The 24,573-nt window shown below is 40.4% G+C and overlaps 1 long non-coding RNA gene across 2 annotated transcripts in view; it reads left to right on the forward strand.

Moving 5' to 3' along the window:
* The window catches only part of LOC148004294 (uncharacterized), an 82,542-nt gene that overhangs the window by 20,337 nt on the left and 37,632 nt on the right, over nt 1-24,573 (forward strand). The window contains exon 2 of one of the 2 annotated variants that reach the window (XR_015627936.1): nt 7,130-7,334. The exons of the other annotated variant lie outside the window; for it this stretch is intronic. This is a non-coding gene — a long non-coding RNA (uncharacterized LOC148004294). The remainder of the gene's footprint in view (nt 1-7,129; nt 7,335-24,573) is intronic. 2 annotated transcript variants of the gene reach the window in all.

Below are 24,573 nucleotides of genomic sequence, written 5' to 3' on the forward strand. Positions count from 1 at the left end.
TGGTGATTGTTTCCTTCATGCTTCAGCAGTTCTAAACTTAATATAATTCCACTTGTCAGCTCATGAGGTTTATTTCCTATGCAACTAGAGTTCTGTTCAGAAAATCCTTTGCTTACATGCAGAAGCACTTCCCTATGTTTTTCTTCAGTAGTTTCAGCTTTGGATCTCATATTAAGAACTTTGACCCATTTTGAAATGAAATTTTTTTGTGCAAGGTGAGCAATATGGATATAGTTTTATTCTTCAACACTAAGAAGTCCTCTTCACTCAGCACCACTTGTTAAAGAGGCTGTATTTCCTCAAATTTATTTCTTGGCCATGTCTAGTTTATAAATTGAATGTTGTTGTGAACGAATGTAGGGGGGAAATCTATACATGACTAGATTTTGGGAGAATCCACAACTTTAAAGGGCATCTGTAGGGAATCTTGGAAAATATTCCCTTGGGGAATAGGATGACTCCAGTTTCTAAGTCTCTTTATTAATATGAGGGAGACAATAATAGAAATGTTGTGGTGACCTGTGAAAGTTAAATGAAGCACTATACATGTAAGCTCTTTGATCAGTACTTGAAGCGTAGCAAATGCTAAAAGAACACTAACATCCCAACACAGTTATACACGAATCGATCCTTTGACCTCCATCTTCCTTCTTCATCTCCTCATTTTTCTAATATGTTCTTATTCTTCAGTCAGAGAAAGCCTGTAGCAATAACAGAAATACAGTGTGAGATAGTATAGAATTTTACATGTTTTAACTCAACCCTGAAAAGTAAGAGAATGAAAATGAAATTAACTATATATATATATATATATAATATGTTCATATATATAATATGTTTATTTATAATATATATTCAGTCTTTGTGCTTGCTTACTGTACATCTTCTATCAAAAGTGCTTGGTTAGTATCATAAGGCTAACAGCCATCATGCTGGCTAATAGAATTCTAGGCTTTACTATTTGGGATCTCCTTGAAAAATGCCTTCTCTTTGTCACAACTACCTTGTTCCCCGACATTTTCTTACTCAATTTCTTCTGCTTGTAGCCTAAAGCTGCTCACCATAGGCTCTGAAGCATCAGAGCCAGTCTGGGGCAGAAGAACATTCATAGTCTCATGGCCTGCAGAGGGGACATGGTTACAGGAAAGGACACTTATAAACTAAGCCACACTCTGTTGATTCCCGTGACAAGTAAGTAGGCTTTGACCCCTGGGCTCCTCTGCTGGCTGTCATGTCAATCTATTATTTTCCAAGTGTCCTTTATGGTTCTCTGAGTTCAGAACTGGGTAGACTCATTTCAAGACCAATTCTCTGGGAACACCTGAGCCTGGGTGTTGCATTTTTCCCTGCAGACAGATGTGATCAGGGTTCCCATGTGACTACAGAAGTTTTTCTCAGGTGCTCTCATCCTCTCTCTGGGTAGAGCTTTGCCTATCTTTAACTACAACCCGACTAGGCTATGTGTCTCACTTCAGCGGCTGGTCTTTTGACTCACAGGAGAGTCCCTTATGGTCCCATCACTGATCTTCTTGACCAAGACCACCCACATATTTAAGGAAGAGTTCTGTTCATCATGTTAGGTTCTCACTCTGTTCCTCCCTGGCTATAAGAAATCTGAGTGAGATGGGACTGAAGCCATGCTCATGCTTTCCATTACTCCAACCTCAAGATGTTCTGAAATTTAGAATCCTGGAGGTTCCTGTTCAAACAACTTAGATTTCTTACACAAGTCTGTCACAGCCTCTTCTTTGTGTTCATTCTCTAAAGGTGTTTGTCTTCTTAGACCCAATTGTGTCTTGGGGGCAGATATTAGAACAGTGTCTGATCAAAGGTCAGATACTTAGGATATATTTCTACAGTTACGCCTCTCACCACCTGTCCCGCGCTATTGTCTCACCAGCAAGAACACGCGCGGACACCAGGATCCTTCTGCAGCAAAGCGTTTATTACATCTTGAAGAGGAGAGACCGGGGCCCAGAAAGGTGCTGCTTATAAAACCCTAGCACGGCGCGTCCACGCCTGATTGGTCGCTTACCCATGATCTCACTGGCACGCCCCAGGGTGGGCAAAGACTTGGCGCGAACACACTCTTGCACATGCGCACACAGCTAGTTTCCTGAAAGGAAGTCGGGCTGGCGCAGCGGAAGCCAGAGCCATCTTTTTTTTTTTTTTCCGGAGCTGGGTACCAAACCCAGGGCCTTGTGCTTGCTAGGCAAGCGCTCTACCACTGAGCTAAATCCCCATCCCCAACCCTAAGCCAGCGCCATCTTGTAATGGCGAATGCTATCCCGGCTTTCCATGTGGGGTGCAGTAGAAGCCAGCGCCATCTTGTGATGGCGAATGTTATTGCGGCTTTCCACATCTCCCCCTTTTTGTTTTACTAGAATGAGGCTGGTCTAGGCCTCTGCAGTTACGTCCATCTGCTGTGGCTCCTGTATTAGGTCGTTCCTCTAATATCACAGCCTTATCCATCGTAGGGTAACCCTATCGCCACCGGGCCCCATGTCTTAGATTGGTCTGTGCATGAGGAAAGTTGCCCGTCTCTGGATACCGCAGTGCTGTGTGACAGTAACTGCTAAACGACCTAGGGCGAACTCTACAAAAGAGGCCAGCCAGAAAATGAGTTAGTGGGGAAATCATGATCACCCTATCGCATGCAATGAGGAAACCTCAGCGATGTAGAAGGGCTGATCAAAGAATCATTGAGTCTCTCTCATCCCAGTGCAATGGATCCACAAATCCATGGGGTGCAAGAGCAGAGAACTCAGATGTCAACTAATTTTTGAGGATAGATAACCAAATTTCAGGGGAGGCCCCTTGTTCAATGGCCACAAGTGCTTGAGTGATAATGACCTTGTCACGTTTCTGTTGAGATTTGAGTTTGCAAACCAACCATAGCATAAACACTAATCCACAGCATAGGGCTGCACCAAACAGAGCCACCCCCAATAAGTAGTGGGCACCTCATCTGGTTCTCCTCAGCTGCTACCACCAAGGGCCGTAGTCAAGCCGCTCCTATAATAAAATTTAGAATTCCCAATTGTTAGCAACTACTCCAGAAAGTTCACCCACTGTGCTTGCCTAACAATAGATTGGGGGAGGGTAACTCTAGACACTGCAGACACAATGGCTGCAGCAGTAATGGCTGCTACAATAGCAGCGAAAGTAACAAGGTCTTTCCCAGGACAGTTTAGGATCGGCCATTCTTCTCTGGAACAACCAGCAGGCAATGGAACCATGTATGAGATCAGCACAACCAGGGCAGAGTTCCCCAGTCCACAGCAGCTTCATGCAGATGGCATTCCTGTGAAGCCACAGACTGCAAAATGACTAAGGCAGCAAGAGTCACCAGGGGAATGAGGGGGGCAGGGGTAACAGCTGGACTCCAATCTTCTCCAGAAAGCAGCAGTGCACAGAGGGTTGGAGTGCAGGCTGCAGTGGGACAGGACACAATGATTGCAGTAACGTCAAAATCTCTGTGATGACAAAAGATGAGGGGGAATCCTCCGTCTTCCTCCAAGGACACAGGAATGACTCCAGGGACCCGAACCACGAGAGCTGAATCTTCATGCTCCCAGGATCAGCAAGTCTCAGCAACCACCTCTGGCAGCTGGCATACTCTTGTAGCATCCTGTAGAAAAAACACAAACATTCCCTCTTCCCCATATAAAATACCTGGACAGGATCATGCCAAATGCAGAAGTATGCCTAGTTGTAGGGTGCCATAAATACTCAGAGTTCCTTGGCATCCAAATTTTAAAATTGGAAATAAAAGGAGTATTATTAAATAATTGTATAGCATACATAGCATACAGGGATATAACTCCCCCTTTTTATTTATTAAGATATAAACTGTCTAGTATCATTGTCCTCCCTCGTTAAGGGGTCCAGGCAATCTAGTTTGAGTTCTCAAATGGCCTACAAAGGAACAGTACTTAGTGCTCTTAACCACTAAGCCATCTCTCCAGCACCTCACAAGTTTTAAGCATTAATTAGAAATGCCGAATCCTGTAAACAAGGTCCAGATTTAGCCTTATTTAGAAATCCCTGAGTTGGCAGGGTGAGGCTGGGCGTTGAAAGTAAGCAAATGGAGTATTCCTCTTTTTGTGAGGGTGTGTTATCAACTCCATTACCATTTTCAAAGAGCTGGGTCTATGGTTTTGTTTAGTTGTCTGAGCCAGAGCACTGAAAGGACAGTGAGTTGTCAGACATTCACACTGAAATCATCACTCACTGATTTTATGTAGAAAACTTGTCTCCAATAAGGCATTAACTAATTGTAAAATTTAAGGGTCAGTAGTATCTAAAAAAAAAAAAGGAAAACTTTTTAATCAATTGTGAAACCACAAGCCACACATTGGCTATCAGTATATGAATTGAAAGCTTGATTTTTTAACATTTTAAAAACAGTGGCTACAGCACGCAATTTAATAGTCTGTGTTGAAGCAGGGGAAACTCGAGAGAATAAACAAGTGATCCAATCATACATGTAGCCTTTTCATTAGATGAACCACCTATAGATACAGTAAGTGCATTTCCTATGGGTTGCATGCACAAATATACAGGAAGTACAAAAGCATGCAAAGAGTAAAATTATCAATTTTGCCTGAAAAATTTGTATATGTAATAGGCCAAATATCAGTATTTTGTAATAACCAATTTGATTGCTGTTTGGAATAAGGTATGTTTCACCAGGTTTCTTTTTAAAATACTTCCATGACTCTAGCCTACAATTCTGTATTAACACAACCGAAGCTTTATCTCCAATGAGGATAACAAAGGCTTAAGTCCTCTGGTAAGATGAGGTATTTTGGCAATTAACATATCCTTAGAAGCTTAAAATTAGTTTCAAATATTCTTTTCTGGAGTAGTGTAACAGCTACTCCCCAAATATTAAAGCTCATTTGAGAGCAAAGATTTGTAGTAAAAATTTCCATATACACTGAAAGATTCAAAGTTTTAACTTCTTACATTGAAGAAGCAACAAAATTACATAATATAAGGCTATTAGCCATTCTTTTGTAAAATTTTTAATGATATCACTTCATGGGCTCTCTAAAATTATAAGCAAGCTCATGAAATGAAAACTCACAATTGCTATGATGTAAACAAATTGCATAAAATCAATCCTCTAAATCTGTCTTGAAATGGCAGTTGGAGTAAACAAATTGGCTATAATGCTCTCACAAGTTCTAAAACCTCATCAATCCTTTGTAAATCCTGTAACAATCTCTACCTGTTTGATTTTTCCTCAATTATAAATAAGTTTGAGTTAGTCAATGTAACACTGGCAATCCTTAATCAAATCCTTAAGTTCTCCTTGTAACACCAGAGCACAACCACAAGGTCACCTGAGTTCTGAGTAGTGACTAGGCAGCTGTCCTTGGGGCAGTGGAATTAGCATTAAAATACAGATATCTTCAGGGCAAATCACAACTTTGGAAAGCAAAACTCAACCTCCAACAAACAATCTAGTCTCCAAAATCTAGTCTCCAAGACACCGAGTCTATCCTTCATGCTACAAAGTTTGACTGCCAATTCCTACATATCAACGCACGATGGTGCGGTCTCCAATACCTCAACAAAGAGACATTGTCCTAAATTCTTTTAGAAGCCTGGTTTCTAGGATAAGAGTTCCATAAAAATATTATCTCAATTTAGACCTGTTTCCCTAGGTTGGCTCATGTCACATGTCTAGAATGACTTCATCAAAGTTACCAGCTTTATGTCAACTTTCTGTTACCAATATTATACCTTTTTAACCATATCCAATAACTTAAAAGCCAATAGTCCATAACCAAGGCATGTAGAGCATATTTATACATTTAAAACCAATGAGAAACAAAATTGAAGTGGCTACACATATCTTTAATATTTAGACCAAACACCATTATGACTTTTCTAGCTGTGATTTTAAGAGAAGCCCCTTGTCACCTGCTAAGTCTAATAATCAGCTCATGTAGACACTCATCCCCAGGCAGCTTCTCCAGCTGACCTAGACTCCTGGCTACAGATACAGGGCTCCAAGGACTGACTGAAACTGCTTTTTATTCATTTGTTCCTTTTTTGAAACGAGTTAAAACCAAATCAAGATGTGAACGATTGGCAGATAAAGTTTTTACCATTCCCTCTTTTGAACATGAAACATAAAACATTTAAACAACGAGAAGCAAGAACCACAGACATAAACTGACAGACATGGACAGCGTGGTGCACCAAGGACAGACAATACACATAGAGGGAAAAACTAGATGGTGTCCCACCAAAGGGACCCAGATTCCAATAGGAGTCAGCAGAGAGGTAGGATTTCCCCTTTCCCACCACTTCCATCCACTTGAGTGGAGTTGATATGGACGATGGATTGTCTCAATTCCTGGACTAGTCCATCAACGTGTTGAAACCAAATTCCTGTAAGATACTGAGATATATTACGGGATATCTGAGCAGCACGACTGACATTCACAAATGGTATGGAAGTGAAACACAGTCCTGAATATTTCCACTCACAACCCAATTACATTAACTCCATCAAGCTGTGTATGGGTGTTGAGATGTCCTTGGGGGTAGGGGGTAGGAAAAATGAAGAATTGAGATATCTTTTTGTTTGATTCTCCTGAATAAATGTTTCAGGTGGTCTACCTCTATCAAATCTGATCAGTATGACTCTGTGAAGGTTCCAGAGCCTAATCACACCTTTTACAAGCACAAAGACAAAATTTTTCTCCCAAAATACTGTGTTCCTTTTATCTCCTCCCTTTTTCTCTCCCAGGGCATCCTTTCCCTTATCTCTCGCTTCCTCGGATCCAAGGTCCTTGGAAGGGCCTTTTTTCTTAGGTGCACCTTTTCTCTTTGAGTTCTTTAATCTTTCATTCCGCTCTGTTTCTGACATGCTGTCCTGTAACTCCCCTAGCGCTCCCTGTCCTGCTATTACTGTTGGGCAGCATTTCTCATCTTCTAGGCATGATTTCTGACTGTGCCTAGCGGCAGCCGCAAAATCAAAAACCAAAAGAGAAAGAATGAGCGCTGCCAAAACAATAACAAAAGCTTCCACCGCATCTTTTAATGGGGGAGAGAGATGAGAGAGATCAAGACCAAATATGTCTCTCAGAGCTTACCTTTCGACCTGCAGTTCTGGACCCTCTCCGCGAATGGAGGCTCTCCTTGGCGCCGGCAGGCTCTCCTCGGCGCCGGCGATGGTGAGGCATTTGTTCCGGGTTTCGGCACCAAATGTCCCGCGCTATCGTCTCGCCAGCAAGAACACGAGCGGACACCAGGATCCTTCTGCAGCAAAGCGTTTATTACATCTTGAAGAGGAGAGACCGGGGCCCAGAAAGGTGCTGCTTATAAAACCCTAGCACGGCGCATCCACGCCTGATTGGTCGCTTACCCATGATCTCACTGGCACGCCCCGGGGTGGGCGAAGACTTGGTGCGAACACACTCTTGCACGTGCGCACACAGCTAGTTTCCTGAAAGGAAGTCGGGCTGGCGCAGTGGAAGCCAGTGCCATCTTGTGATGGCGAATGTTATTGCGGCTTTCCACAACCACCACCCCTGTGCCCACACACATAGTGTGGAGAAGAGTTAAGGGCTAGAAGAAAAGGTAGCAAGTGAGGCCATTTCTCCCTGACTGCAGAATCCCAAGAAGTTCAGAAATTTTGTATCTGATCTTAGTCTTCCCAACATATTAGAAGGACTACTTGTCCAGATAGAGGATGGAGTGTACTTGGCTTAACTCTTTGTTATCTGGGTTTATAACCTTTAAATACTATGGTATGTGGTATGTTTGTTCTCTTGTTCTGAGAGCCATCCAATTAAGGCTGGGCTGCATCTGACTCTAGTGAATAAATTTGCTCCTACCATGACCTGCACCATCTATACATATAGGGTAGAAACCCAGTGTCATATCTGCTATAAGCAGGACATGCTATTAGAGATGATGCTGGCCTGTCTACTCCACAGCTTAATTTCTTCTCAGGTGCCAAGTTACTGGGATGATTTAATAGGGCAGTGGGCTAATAGTGTTAGCATTTTAGCTAAACTGTACTCAGTTTCTCTCACCATCAATTCAATCTCCTGGCCTCTCTGGAAGGGACTGATAAACACACACAATCATTCTTGGGTGTGGGTGCAGCTGAGGAATTTCAAAGCAGAAACTCTACAGCCTACCATCCACCCACATCAAATCACATGTGCACAGTTAGAATGCACATCCTACTCTGGTTTACGGGGCAAGAGATGAATAAGACCTTCCTAATGAATTCATTGTTTAGTGGGTGGTGTTTCTGTAAAATTATTACTGCCCATTGCAATAGGTGCTATGTAAAAGATTTCTTCAAAATGCGCAGGAAACTTGTAAAATGGATGAGTCACTGAGTGATAGAGTTTAAAATGTAAATCTTACATATCATCATGAATAGTACTTAGATTCTCTTGGTTTCTAGAAATAGATACCTTGAGCCAGATTAAGCCTAAAGGTGAGAGTGCTACCCAAAGAATATTGGGAAATCGTGCAAGTTTGGACCCACACAGCTGTGCTTCATGGAAAGACCAAAAAAAAAAATGGTATTAAAAACTCAGTAGGTCTTTCTCGGGAATTCTTCTCAATTCCATCCTTTGCTGACTGTGCTATCCAGCTTTCTGCTTGCCAGTTTACATGAAGAAAACATCATCACCAGTAACATTTCAAGAATGTATCACTTAGACATAGAACAACCAGGCTTGATATTCCAATCCCCTAATGCCAATTTGAAATATGTCAGAAAGGACTTTTCCTCAGCCTGAATCAGATGCAGCTCAAGTTCAATTCTGTCAGCATAGTTCAGTTTAGGCAACTACAAAAGATGGAGGAGAGAGAAACCCTGCATCCCCCCCCCCCCAGAGAACTTTTTCCCAAGAAAGATAATAGAACATGGATGAAGCCATAACTACATGCTCACTATATTCCATCCCATGATCTGTTGACATGTATGCATGTTCATATGTATTTGTGAATAGATGGAATATCCTTGAATTTGCTCAAAGAGGGCTCTGCCCAGTAACAGTCACCTAATTCCTGGAAGAAAATGCCTAACATCACATCTGATGCTGCATTGCAGTGTGGTGCTATGTGACCTCTTCTCCAAGTTCGCTGTGCCTGCTGATTAACCAACCTTCCACCTCTTCTAAAGGTGTCTGAGAAGAATGAAGGGATTAGAGGGACATCACCAGGATTCCTGGACTCGCTCACTTTCCCAGGGTAGCCCTAGCCTCCGTTTTCTGAGCAGAACATTACATTTAGCTTTATATTCAATCCATGTCAGCTTTGTAAAGAAGATGGAAAGTTCTTGTCGCTCATGAGGGAAGTGCTGTGGACTTGCGGTCCTGCGGGTTGTTTGGGGAAAAGAGAGACTTGGTGTGGGAGGGGGGAAGTATAGGATACTGTGGTAAAAAGGGAGTGTGGAGAGGGCAAGAGGGAAATGGAGGGGAGAAGATAGTGTGAAGAATAGGGGAGTAGAAATGCTATTGTGGGGAAAGGAGGAGAAGAAAAAGGTAAAAAACAAGAAATATGGCAAATTTGCTGAATTTGTCAAGACCTATAGTAAATGGCCTTCAGCCAATTCAAGTTTCTGTGAGCCTTGCTTAAAAGAGATATGTATTCGCTAAGATCTCTATTAGTTCTAGAATGGGTGTCTGTAACTGGGGATAGATCTCTATCATCTTGTACCATAAAGACACAAGGGGTAATTGAAGGGTGCTATAATCCTGCCGTGTGAACATTGAGTAGAATCCTAATAGAGCACAGGTAACAATTTTCCTAACTATGTCACTATGGAAGGACAAAGATTACTATCTTCAAAGACAAGAGGAGACACTGTGTAAGTCTTTACTTTTTTTTTTCTCTTTACCACATTCATTTTCTCTGACAGTCTGATAATTGAAAATATCAATTTCTAGAACCGGCTTCTTCATTAGTTAGGTTCAAGTTAGCCAAGGACAGCTGAAATGGCCCACAGACAATGTCAGGACATTAGTTGACAGATGAAGGCAAACAGGGAATGTTGAGGAGTCCAAGGAAAAGTTGAACAGTTGTCACGCTTTGAGATGAATTTGGTGGACCTAGAAATCTTGACAATGTTCAGGACCCTTGGTTTTAGAGGCCTCTAAGAAAGCTAAGATATTGTGACATTGTGTCTCCAGATTCCTAGAAGAAATAATCTAATGGTTATCTTGAGTGACATACCTAGAAGCAGAATCACAGAATGTAGTCATGGGTAGAAGGGTCTTCCCGTGTGCATGAGGTACAGTTCCCAGAGAGAAGCAATTGTGATGATGCATACAGGGATGCCCAGGAAATATGGAGAACCTAGAGTTATAAGAGTCCCCAATGTCTCCTGTTAGTGTTGATTTTCTGATGTACCTTTAATAGAAATTGCTTGTCTTTGCCCTTTATTTTTCTAATGTGTTCATAAAGAATATAAATGTAATTCTATTTATAATTTCAAATTTACTTCTCTAATTTCTTTAAAACCTCCCCATTCACTTATTTGATTGATCTGTTTGTCAAATGATACTTTTTACCAGAAAGACATCTAAGTTGTGTGCCCATATGTTTATCTATGACATCACTCACTGCCTTCTTTTATTTAAAATGGTGTGTTTAAAATGTCTTTTTTCCTTAAACAGCAGCTCTATAGAAATCCATTGCCTTTTGCAATTTAATGTTGTAAAAGAAAAGCCTGAATCAGCCAAATTTCCCTTCTACAGGGGAAAAAAATCCATTATCTTTGCAGTCAATTTTGTTGTTATTGGAGAATAACACATTTCTAAAGTAGTATGTAAAAACAAGTCCTGACCAACAACTTTTCTGTATCCATTGGCCATGTGTAAGAATGCATGCATTCATCAGAAGAAGGAAGGAAGCAAGGAGGCCGGTGGGTAGGTCTCCTCTGTCATCTTCAGGGTAGGTCCCAGCACACCAGTCCTTGTATAGTTAAAGCTGGAAGCAAAAACCTTGGTGCCACATTCTGATCAGATGAGCTGATATCTCTGACCTTTGAAACCATGGTGACCTTGACCTTGCTCACCAGTCCAGCATCTGTTCACAGGACAAACAGCATCTTTCTTCTGACCTTATCAGTGGCAAGAACCTGTGTCAATGTTTCTAAGGCAAAGAAGACACAGCTTCTCAGTGAGGCTCTGGTTTGATTCTTTAATCCTAAAGACAGAGAAGCACCGAGGAGTATTCAAATGTCTCTTCTTTCTTTTTACTGCATGCTGAAGACTGCAGCAGAGAAGCACTTGGTGAACATCTGATCATTTTCAGTCCCCTTGTAAAGACAGAATCTCTCTATATGTGTGCTTAGGCCTAGACCCTGGCCAGTCACTTTATTTCAGGATTCAAGGGCCTGGTCCCAAGAAGAAGAGGGCTTTATTTAACTCAGCCTGAACTCTTTCTGTTCTAGAGATTAGAGAGGAGTATGGACCATTATAACTTAACTGAGAATTTCTCAGCCCAAAGGAGATTTTCTCTGTGTTTTGTTTTCTGTTGTTTGTATTTTTAGCATATAATTTTAATGGATGCAAAGGTAAACTGGGAAATCAGAGCAGGAAGAGCAGGGTTTGGGTAAGACCACGGTGGAGAAGTAGATGACTAAGAATGAAAAACGTATAGGGTAGGCAAGTTATCTTACATCTCCTTAAGACTCAGAAGTAGAATGGTCATGGAGCAGGTAGTAAGAATGGCATTTGTAGGAGGTATGGTTGAAACTGAGCATATATCTGAGGGCTTCCAAATGCATGGGATCAGTGTAGCCCCAGTTGGACACACTGCAGGTGGACACAGCTAGCTGGACAAAACCCCAGGCCTTAATAGAAGAGACCAGTGTAGCCATGACTGCTTTCCTTACCATAACCCATGGTTGCTGCAGCCACAATCTGTCCCTCTGGTATGTGCTTGATTATTATCCACAATGTCCCTGCTGTTGTGCGTTTGCTCCTTTTCATCTTTTTTTATGGGTATTTTAATGGGAAGCTGGGGAAGGGTGTGTGAGGCTGAATCTGAAGATGAGTAATTTTAACACCATTCCCTGGAGGTGGAAGCTGTGTTGGAAGAGCTGGACTTCTCATATCTCACTGGAATAGAGTGAATGACACAGACTTATAAGATTGGAGATCAAGTCAAAGGCAGGGAAGAATGACATGATGGGGTAGGGGTGAGGCTATACAGACCAGATTGGGACATGGAGGGAGAATCATCTATGGCTCAAGATTGCCCCATGCTAAGAAAGAACGGATATCAAAGCTTAATTCTTGGGGGGCTGGAGAGATGGCTCAGTGGTTAAGAGCACTGACTGCTCTTCTAGAGGTCCTGAGTTCAATTCCCAGCAACCACATGGTGGCTCACTCACAACCATCTATAATGGTATCTGATGCCCTCTTCTGGTGCATCTGAAGACAGCAATAGTGTACTCACATACATGAAATAAATAATAAATAATTAAAAAGAAAAGCTTAATTCTCCAATATTCACAGCCTGGACTGATCTGAAGAGTAGCAACACAGGCCACCCTCCTGCACCCCAAACAGCCTTATATTAATTTTAATGTACAGCTGCCGCCATCCTAAAAGTCATAATAAAATTTAGACAAAAGTCACAAAATGTTGATCTTGTTCTCAGCCCTGCAAATTATGTACACAGTCATATATAAAATGTTTATATCTGATTAATAGTTTGGTGACATTGTCTATGTGTCTAGATGTACAACACCTTCATGTGTATATGTTCTTAGGTAAAGATGTGGAGCAGTTCAGGATTCCACTGCTGAGGTCTCTCAAGATTCTGAGGGAGGAAGTAAGCAGGAAATATTCTGATGGGCTCTTTAGTCTGATCTCACAGTGTAATTTAAAGCATAGTGTTGCACGAATGGTAAGGGAACACACAATAGTAGATTTAGCCTTATCAATAATTCCTTTCTTTATTTTGTTCCTTTCCACTCCATGTTCAGAAGCAAAAACAAAGCTTACATACTTATCAAAGCCACTTATGACTGGACCCTCAGCCAAGGACTCATACTCTGCAATATTATTTTCATAGAATTTTCTAAGGACATCATCTTTCCTAGAGGTGATCTCACACAAGTAGAATTCATCATTGTGTGGACAAGTATTTTATCATTTTAAAAGACATTAAGGTGTAACCTCTGTCGTGTCCCATAGGAACCTCGTTGAGGACACAAAGCTGAGCTGTGACCCTCACACTTCTTCCACAGAAATTAGAGCTCCCTAAATCTTTTTAGCATTTTTATCTCAATTATTTTTTCATTTGACTCCTAAGGAGAAGTTTCTCAAGAAAGATGGCTGGGTCAAAAGAAATCAAGTACTTTAATGGCTTTAATCATGTGTTGTCAAAATGTTTTTCAATTTCAAGTCCTTCTAGCAATGCAAAAATGTACCTGTTTCACCAAGATCTCACCAAAAGTGGATATTATCATAAAAAAAGCCTCTAAACACAGAGTTGCTTTGATTTGCATGTCATTTTTTAAAGCCACACACCAAGTTTCAGTAAGTGGTATCTTACTCATAACACTTTACTGTATCTCTGTGCAGGTTGTTTTTGGTGGTTTTTTTTTTGGGGGGTTGTTTGTATATTTTTTGTCTTGCTATAATAACACTATTAAAACTTATCTTTATTTTCTTTCACAGAATATTCAGTGTGCCCTAGTAAACATTTCGCATCATATAAAAACAAAATCATTCCCTTAAGTAAGAATCCCCACCCGCTGCCATACTGCCCCCAGCAAAATAAGTTTGTCTATATAAGACATCAACTCTTTTTTATCTCTACCGTGAAATAGGCAGATTCCTTCTAATGACAATTGGCTTTTATCATTTTCTTCAAGCATGCAATTATCACAGCTTTCACTTTATTGTCAGTCCCAATTCCGTTTGTACACTGAGGCCAGATGTGAACAATACTCTGTCCAGTTTCTTCCTACTGAGCCTCAAGTCTCTCCAGCAGACACATGTGTACTACTCCACCTCCTGTGGCAAGTGTGTGACTCCATTGAATAGACACAGTTATATGTCCTTGAGCAGATGGTCCACTGGGTAAAGATGTGCCTTAGCTGGGTCAGCTGTAGTCCTACCCTAAGATTTTTCTGATGTTAGGTGGGTCATGAGAAGTCCCTACTCTATGGCCTTGGATCTTTGGGGATACGAGTATAGAACTGTGAGCTTCCAGGCCTCGGTCCTTTTCCCTGCTCCCAACTCAGCATCCAGCAACAGAGCTAGAAATAGAAGGCAGGAGTGGAGAGGGGTTCCTGAAGGCATTTTGTTGCTATGTGAGGCTATCTGAGGGCTGAGTACAGCTTTGAGTACAGCTTCAATTCCCCATACTTTTACTGTCCACCTCTCTCTCTCTCTCTCTCTCTCTCTCTCTCTCTCTCTCTCTCTCTCTCTCTCTCCCACCCCCCTCTCTTTCTCACACACACAGACACACACACAAATTCTGTGCTTGTTTTCTTTGCTACTGCTGAAACAGAATCAAGGGCATCAGGTAAGTCCTGTTAAAAGCTGCCAAGTATGGCTAAAATCACTCTAAATGTTAATGGCTGGCTTTATTGACAGTACTCCTGATGTCTATTTTTCTTGCATATAACCTAAACTACTGAAGGACATGACCCCTTTCTGTGTCCTGGATGCCTTGAATGAGCAGTGTTGGTTCATGATGAAACCTACTGCTGTTCTATCCGCACATAAGCCATTCCTTTGGCTATTGCTTCATGCTGTGTACCAGACCTATCTGTTTGCTGCTCAGAAGTCCTGTCAGCTTCAGATAGATCATTGTGTTTCAGTGATTGTATTTGATTAGCCCTTATTTTACTTACCATAACCCCCAAGAGGTAAGAGAAGTGATGTTTGACTAATGTAAATATTTTATTTTATTGTTATAACTGAGGGCTCAATCTTGATTATTGTAATTGTTCTAACTTATTGTCAGTTTTTGTTGTGAATCTCTGTGGTTGATTTATGTTACATCTTATTATAAAACGTGCATGCGTATGTGTATAGGGAAACAGTTTATATAAAGTTTGACAAATATTTCTAATTCAGGTATTCCCTGAATTGTCTTGAAAACTCCCATCCCAATTAGAGCAGACCATTTGTCTCAATCAGGCACGATTTTTCTGCAACTTGTAGCATTGGTTACTCTTTCTGTGTAGATGAATTTAAATATGAAAACTCCAGTTGAATTGTTTGGTTGCATGAAATTTCTCACCTAAGGTGTATCATGTCCCATCTACAATCAATTGTAGGCATGACTCCTGCAAACTGGAGCTGCACCTGCCCATCCATGCTATTAGTCACTTGAGTGAACTCCCAGAGTCATAAAGCATCAAGCTGGAAGGGAACATTATTCTTTGCTTTCTCTCCTTCCCATCCATTTAAAGTGAAGCCAGCACTCAGGAGCTGGGACTAGATTTGCCTGCCATTTCTGGGCTGGGAAATTGCGATGTTTACTGAAGATGATAAATACCTAGGCCGGCAGCCTAGGTGGAAATGGATGGAAATGACTCTATTCTTTGTACAGTTCTTGTATCAGAAATGAGCATTTGGTACCGTGGATGTATTTTTAGCAGTTACCCGGTTTCACATAAATAGCCGGCATCTTTGTCAAAGGCCTCATTTCCTGATTTCTCTGGAGTCATCTGCTACTGTTTCCACACTTGCCTTCACACATTATTCAGAGGTGTAAATATCAGCTGCTGGATTGGAACAGCTTCTCGCTTCCTCCAAAGCAGTGCTGGGTGGGGCCTTGGCCCACTCTTTCATGCCTCTCTGCAGTGTACTTGAAGGAATACACCATAGTCCACTCCAGAAGGCCTCTGGTCCTCTTCCTGTAGGAAGGGAGGCAAGTATCAGACACCTTTACTGGATTGATGGAACAAATGAAAAAAGAGACACAAGTATGCATAGAAAGCCCATAATTGATCTCTTTTCTAGGGCAGGTAGGTTTCTTCTGTCTGTGAGAAGCCAAGCTCTTTAGAAAGGCTTAGGGATGGGACAAAGAGCCAGAATGTGTATAGATGCATTCATTACAGTTGCTTTTGGCTAAAAACAAGTAAAGGCACAGAAAATTGAATAAAAATTAATTTAAAGTTTAGGAAAGAATATTAAAATATTCACCTAAGCTCTTCAAGTACTGTATTTGAGATGTTGTATATATGTACATATATACACATATATATTCTATTATATATTTACATATATAAATTTGTATATACATATACAATTATATATACATATAATGGTAAATTACCTGAGATATTTAAATTTGTTGAAAGTGGACTCTAGGATCAAGCCTGCACAGGTCTTGTTCATGCTGTCACAACCACATGGGTGGCTTACACTAGGAGTTTATGGGTAGTACAAGTTGAACTTGATGGGTTCAAAAAAAAGAACACAAAGTTGGGTAAGCAAGGTAGAGTAGCCCTGTCTGATAGGATTTATGCGAGTATGATCAAAATATGATGTATTAAACTTTCAAGGAATTAATAAAAATAATTTAAGACCATATTCTAAGAGCAAGGAACAGCATGCTGCTCCATACTCCAGCTTGTTTATTTTAAATGTTCTTCAAAACACCTTTACATGGAGGGAAGAGAACAGCAAACAACCCAAGATTTAAGATACGGTGTCCTTGAGATTAGCAAGAAGGTACACTGTGATGATTTATATATGCTCAGCCCAGGGAGTGACACTGTTAGAAGATATGGCCTCTGTTAGAGTAGGTGTGGCCCCGTTGGAGTGATTGTGGCACCATGGGTGGGGGCTTTAAGATCCTCATCCTAGCTGCCTAGAAGCCAGTATTCTGTTAGCTGCCTTCAGATGAAGATGTAGAACTCTCAGTTTCTCCTTCACCACACCTGCCTGGATGCCACCATGTTCTTGCCTTGATGATAATGGACTGAACCACTGAACCTATAAGCCAGCCCCAACTAAATGTTGTTCTCATAAGAGTTGCCTTGGTCATAGTGTCTGTTCACAGCAGTAAAACCCTAACTAAGACACCAACAGATGTTACTATTGTTTATCCCATGGTGTAAAACTACACACAGTAGAAACAGGAAGCTGGAAATCCATCCATAGGAAACTCAACATGGAGGAAAAGCTCAATTGGCAACTTGGATGACTCTTCCCCAGTTGATTTCAACTGGATGTTTGTATGCCCCAAATATGATAATGTTATTTTTTGTTGGTATTGTTGTTTTGTTTTGTTTTGTCTTGTTTTGTTCGAGACAGGGTTTCCAAGTATAGCCCTTGCTGTTTTAAAACTCACTCTACAGACCAGGCTTGTCTCAAACTCAGAAATTCAGCTGCCTCTGCCTCCTGTGTGCCAGGATTAAAGATGTGCATGCCACCACCCAACGATGATGTTACTTCTGTTTGTTATCTCAATCGGCTACTCCAATAATTTCATGGATGTTGTAAACTCTTGACTTGGTGAAGTTTTGCTGTCTATCTGCTATCTGGTACTTATTGATTGTCTCTATCTGCTACTTGTTACTTATTCTTTCTGTTTGTTTCCTATGTACTCAACTAACTCATTTATTCATAAAAACAAAGAATAACTGTTTTATGTAGCTCATTCTTGAAACCATATAGCACAAGTTTACCTAAGCATATATATAACATAAGAATATACACTAGGTATCAGTGCATCTAATCTTGATTTTGTATAGCAGTAGTGGCTTTTGTATCATACTGCAGTAGGAAGTGAGTGCTACTCTTGGGGATACTGTGATACTGTAACTAGAGTTTTTTCTATTACCCCTGTGGTTTATTTATTTCCATAATTCTACAACCTCTCTTGTTTTAACTAACTTTATTATATATAATAGTGGGAAACAGAAAATTGACCTGACTTTCCCAAGAGCCAAAGACAAGGTAGACAAGTGACAGGCTGCTAATAGAGCCAAAGGTCCTTGGTTCAGTAAGTGATTAATGAATGTTTTGTTTTGTTTTGTTTTTTGTAAATAGTTTTGATCAGATGTGAATCTGTTTTGTTGGAGGAAGGGAAGGTAGGAAAGTTAGCGAAGAGAAATGAAATCAATTAGTGAGCTTGAGTTTGAAACTAATGCAGACAGTAGTGAGGTACTACCGAAGATAGCAACATAAGATTTTGTTTTGGGGGCCTCAAGGGTAAGAGGCACAATGGGTGCTTGAACAAGCAAAGCTCAGGATTCAGTAGCAGCTGGAATGGGCATATGTTACTATCAGATACCCTGCTAGTCAAGCTCCCTCCGCATGTTGGTTTTTATGAAGCAGCATGAAGATGAATTGAAGAGTGATTAATTGAAGGCGATATAACATGTAGCATGCTTAGCTTCATCTCTGGCAGATCTACAGACTGGGAACTTGTGGTGCCACATGAGTCAAGTTCTTTGCTTCACTCATTCAGACATCCCTGTGTGGAGAGAGGGAAAGGGAAAGCAGGCCTGGCCTCCTGCTAGTGGACAAGCATTGGCTGCACGCTCTTTAGACTGCTTTTTCCTTTATTTCCAATCTTTAAAGGGGTTGATACTTCCTAGAGGATGAATAGAGTCTTCCTGTGTCTCACAGCATGTACATAGTATCACTGTCACTCCCTTATGAAAAACGAATCACAGAGACTTTTTCAAAAGCATCGATATACAACTATAAGAGAAATTACTTTGGCAGCAAAATCTTAGGGGCCGAAAATTATATTTAAATGGGTGAATCAGCAGAATACTGGAGGTCCATTTTCTAGAGAGAGTAAAAGAAGGTGTTTGGACCATAGTGTAAGTGAGTTGACATAAAGAACATGCTAGGCAATAGAGGAGTCAACAAAACAGAAATTGTCAGTTCCTAAGACCTGGCAGTGTGGCCTTCACCATTCAGTCAAATGCGGAAAGACCCTTCCCACATGATCTGACAGACTAAGCATAAAGGCACCAAGAGGCTAGGCAGTGAGGTCATCCTGTAGAATCCATAACCCGATTATTTTAAGGTAAAGCTCACTCCAGGAAAGCACTCACCACTTTTGTCAGGTTCTCATTGTCCTACTTCAAAATGGAGTAGGGAACCAGAGAATACCAGATACCATGATAAACATTCTAGCATGAAATAGGCCTTCATAAAACTAACAAGAAAAAGAACATTAGAAAGCTAAGGGAAACAGATCTACAGCAGTAGAAGGAAGCCTGCTGTTCTTTAGCATTTACAAAGAAGACACTGTAGCCACTAATTGAAAAGGGGGATGTTGGGATGGCAAGGAGTCAGGAGAGGTGGCATTCAGGAAATGCACTGGAAAAAAATAAAGAAATCCCTTAAAGATGGTGAAGAGTGGTTTTAAGAACAAACCCAGAGTCCAGGAGACAACTAGTAGTTATTTCAAGAAGAGAAGGTGAGGGGTGTGGAGGATCTAAATGTACTAGATCCTCCATTTTTGAATTGCTATGGTAAGGAACGTCCAGGAAAAGGGTTAGGGAGAAAAGTTAAATATGAACTTCAAGCAAGATAAAATATTTTTCAGGAAAGACTGAGTCTGAGCAGCACTTACATTGTTGTATATAAACACTGAGTATTGAACTAAACTAAACTGCCACAGTGTTGTAAAGATCTAGGAAGACTCACAGGGATGGCTACAGTAAGCATAAGAATGGGAGAGAGTTCATTCTTGTTGTCTGTGGTGGAATGTTCACAGACTAGTGTGGAATTAAAAAGCTAAGAGTAAATAACTATGCTATTTAGAAGCACCAAGGTAAATGCCAATGTAAAGCTAGTTAAATTAAAACAACTTCCTCTGGACCAAAGCCTTCTGCTCCCCTTACAAGTGACTAATTTAATTCTTTCAGACTATGGACCCACAGAGCTGGGGAAAAAAACAGATGTAAGTGTGAAAAGACAAAAGGACAAAGATATGTATTGGTTGAAGAGTATGAGAGCAACAGCCTGGGAAGAAAAACAGATGAATAAAGAGAAGTGAAGTAGTTCAGAAGAGAGAACATGGTCTTAGGAAGAGTGAATCAGGCAGATCACAGCCTTGGAAGAGTCTCAGATCCTCCTTCTTGGCCAAGGTTTATTCTGGTATTCTGCTGCTGTTGCTGCTATTATTGTTTAGTTCAGTTTTGTTTTTAATTAATTAGTATTTTTATTTTTTACTGATCATAAAGTCAGAAGAATTTGTGTCTGTGTTCATGGGCCACATTCTACACCTTTGGGTTCCATCCTGTTCATGGTCTTTACTTTGTGATTGCCTACCCTGTGGGCTTCCAACAGGAGTGTTAGGTGTTGAGAGACTCATCCTGGTTGTATCAGTAATGGGCTGAATGTTTGCTTTGCAAAACGTTATATATTGAAGCCCTGAACCAAATTGCATGCATTCGGGGACAGTATCTTTAAAGCAGTTATTAAGGGTTAATAAATTCATAAAGGTGGGCCATAGTCTAGTACATATATGTAGTTTAAGAGACATATCCCAGAGTTCCTAAGCACAACTTTTCTTTTATCCTCTCCTCCCTTCCTCACCCTCCTCCTCCTCTTTCCTCTATAACTCCTCCTTCCTCTCTCTGTACATAAACATGCAGAGAGAAAAGTCAACACAAAAAACAAGTCAGGAAGAGGTCAGCACCTCTACCCACTAGGGTTCTGAGGAGTAAATGTCTATTGTGTAAACTACTCCAATTTATTTATTTACTTATTCATCTAAGATAATTTAATCTCCCCAGTTGCATAAACTGATTCCCTGTAGTGAATGACTCAACCTATCTATAATCTATATAAAATATATTTATCCATCTCTCATCTATGGAATGTCTCCCTCCTTTCCAAGCTGCTACCTTCTCTCTTGTTTCTCCACTCATACCTCATGTACATACATCTAGTGACCCTGCTTCTCCCATTGAGTTCTTGATGATGATCAGCTATAAGGAAAGAATCTATAGACTTAAGGTTAAGGAGAGCCACAATATCTTATCAAACAATCCTAGAGATCCTTACTTAACAGATCCTAAAATAATAAAGGCCATAAAATACAGAAAACAGAATTTAGAAGGTCAAAATAACCCAGCAGCCTGTAATAGCAGTGCGTTACAAAGCAGCTTTAAAGCAATTACATTAAATTCATTAAAAAGATAATACATTAAAAGGAGCAGATACTGTCAACTAGTAGAAAAAGTGGTAGGGAGTTGGGACTTCTAATTTACAATTGAGGGGCAGTTCCTATGAGAAAGTAGGTATAAGAATGACAAAGAGACATGATAAGTCAACACAAGTGAGAACATACATGTTCTGCTTACCATCCTAGACATGCATCTGTTCCCAAGGCAGACATTGCTAATCAATCATAACACCCCTCTTGATGGACCTTGTAGTGTTGGAAATGGTGTTGCTCTAATTCTTTTCATGGTCAGGATAGCTGGAGCAGAGAAGAGCCTGGAGGTGGAAACAAGGAATAAAGCAGCACTTGGCACCCCAAAAGTTTGCTGCTTTTTCTACCAAATGGAATTGTGTTTTCTTTTAAAAATTATTTATTTTATTCTATATTATTTTATTTTATCAGTATGGGTGTTTTGCAGAGACAGATAGATAAATAAGTAGGTAGATAGATAGATAAATAGATAGATAGATCTTTGTTTGTTTCTTAACTACACCTTAGGAAAAGCAAGAAAGTAGTCTTCTTGCAACAAACCCAAAAGAAGATAGCCACAGAAGCACAACTCTACCTTTAACAATAAAATTGACAGGAAACAACAATAATAATTCCTTAATATTCCTTAACACCAATGGACTCAATTCCCCAATAAAAATACATAGACTAACAGACTGGGTATGTAAACAGAACTCAGCATTTTGCTGCTTACAGGAAATGTACCTCAGTGACAAAGGCAGATACTACCCCAGAGTAAAAGGTTGGAAATTTTTTCCCAAGAAAATGGTTCCAAGAAACAAGTTGGAATAGCCATTCTAATATCAAATGAAATCGACTTTCAACCAAGTTTTCAAAAAAAGATAAGGAAGGGCACTTCATACACATCAAAAAAATCTACCAAGATGAACTCTCAATTCTGAATATCTATGCTCCAAACACAAGGGCACCTACATTTATAAAAGAAACCATACTAAAGCTCAAAGCACAATTGCACCTCACACAGTAATAGTGGGAGACATCAACACCCCACTCTCAGCAATGGACAGATCATGAAAACAGAAGCTGAACAGAGACATCTTGAAACTAACAGGTTATGAACCAAATGGATTTGACAGATATCTATAGGACATTTCATCTTAAAACAAAAGAATATACCTTCTTCTCAGCACCTCATGGTACCTTCTCCAAAACTGACCATATAATTGGTCACAAAACAGGCCTCCACAGATACAAGAAGATTGAAATAATCCCATGCATCTCATCAGATCACCATGGACTAAAACTGGTCTTCAATAACAACAGAAAGGCCACATACACATGGAAGCTAAACAATGCTCTACTCAATGATAACTTGGTCAAGGAAGAAATAGAGAAAGAAATTCAGTCCTTCTTAAAAGGGGGGACAAAAATATTTATAGGAGGGGATATGGAGAAAAAGTTTGGAGCAGAGACTGAAGGAATGGCCATTCAGAGCCTGCCCCACCTGGAGGTCCAACCCGTATACATACAGCCACCAAACCCAAACAATATTGCTGATGTCAAGAAGTACATGCAGACAGGAGCCTGATGTAGCTGTCTCCTGAGAGTGTCTGCCAGAGTATGACAAATATAGAGGCTAATGCTCAACGCCAACCATTGAACTGAGAAGGTGGTCTGCATTGGAGGAGTTAGAGAAAGGATTGAAGGAGCTGAGGGGAGTTGCAACCCTATAAGAACAATACCAACCAACCAGAGCACCCAGGGATGAAACCACTCTCCAAAGAGTACACATGGACAGACCCATGGCTTCAGCTGCATATGTAGCAGAGGATGGTCATGTTGGGCACAAATGGGAGGAGAAGCCCTTGGTCCTGCCAAGGCTGGACCCCCCAGTGTAGGGGAATGTCAGGGCAGAGAGGCAGGAAGGGGTGGGTGGTTGGGTGGGGAAACACCTTCATACCAGAAGAGGGGTGCGATAGGGAGTTTATGGACAGTGAAACTGAGAAAGGGGGTTAACATTAGAAATGTGAATAACAGAGTATCCAAGAAAAAAAGAAACAAAGAAAAAAGAAATTAAAGACTTTTTAGAACTTAATGAAAATGAAAGCACAAATACCCAAACTTATGGGACACAATGAAAGCAGTGCTAAGAGGAAAACTTATAGCTCTGAGTGCCTGCAGAAAGAAACTGGAGAGAGCATACATCAGCAGCTTGACAGCACACCTGAAACAGAAGTTCTAGAACAAAAAGAAGCAAATATACCCAAGAGGAGTAGAAGTCAGGAAATAATCAAACTCAGAGCCGAAATCAACCAAGTAGAAACAAAAAGAATGAACAAAACCAGGAGCTGGTTCCTTGAAGAAATCAATAAAATAGATAAACTCTTAGCTAGACTAACCAGAGGGCACAAGGATGGTATCCAAATTAGTAAAATCAGAAAGGAAAGGGGGAAGATAACAACAGGAATCAAGCAAATTCAAACAATCATTAAATCCTACTACAAAAGCCTATACTGAACAAAACTGGAAATTCTGGATGAAATGGACAATTTTCTAGACAGATACCAGGTACCAAAGTTAAATCAGGATTAGACAACCAAGTAAACAATCCTGTAACCCTCAAAGAAATAGAAGCAGTCATTAAAAGTTCCCCAATGAGAAAAGGCCCAGGACCAGATAGATTTAGTGCAGAATTCTTTCAGACCTTCATAGAAGACCTAATACAAATATTCTTCAAACTATTCCACAAAATAGAAACAGAAGGAACATTACCCAATTCCTTCTATGAAGCCACAATTACACTTATACCTAAAGCACACAAAGACCCAACAAAGAAAGAGAACTTCAGACCAGTCTCCCTTATGAACATTCGTGCCAAAATACTCAATAAAATATTTGCAAACTGAAGCCAAGAACACATCAAAGCATTCATCTATCATGATCAAGTAGGCTTCATCCCAGGTATGCAAGAATGGTTCAATATACAGAAATCCATCAACATAATCCACTATATAAACAAACTCAAAGGGAAAAAACACATGATCATCTCATTAGATGCTGAGAAAGCATTTGACAAAATTCAACACCCCTTCATGTTAAAAATCATGGAAAGATCAGGAATTTAAGGCCCATACCTAAACATAGTAAAAGCAATATACAGCTATCCAGTAGCCAAAAATCAAACTTAATGGGGAGAAACTTGAAGCAATTCCACTAAAATCAGGGACTAGACAAGGCTGCCCATTCTCCCCTTACCTATTCAATATAGTTCTTGAAGTCCTAGCTAGAGCAATTAGACAACAAAAAGAGGTCAAAGGGATACAAATTGGAAAAGAAGTGAAAATATCACTATTTGCAGATGATATGATAGTATACTTAAGTGATCCCCAAAATTCCAACAGAAAACTGATAAACAACTTCAGCAAAGTGCCTGGATATAAA

Source organism: Rattus norvegicus, chromosome 8 (assembly GCF_021556685.1).
Source record: "Rattus norvegicus strain SHRSP/BbbUtx chromosome 8, alternate assembly SHRSP_T2T, whole genome shotgun sequence".
Classification (NCBI taxonomy): Eukaryota; Metazoa; Chordata; class Mammalia; order Rodentia; family Muridae; genus Rattus; species Rattus norvegicus.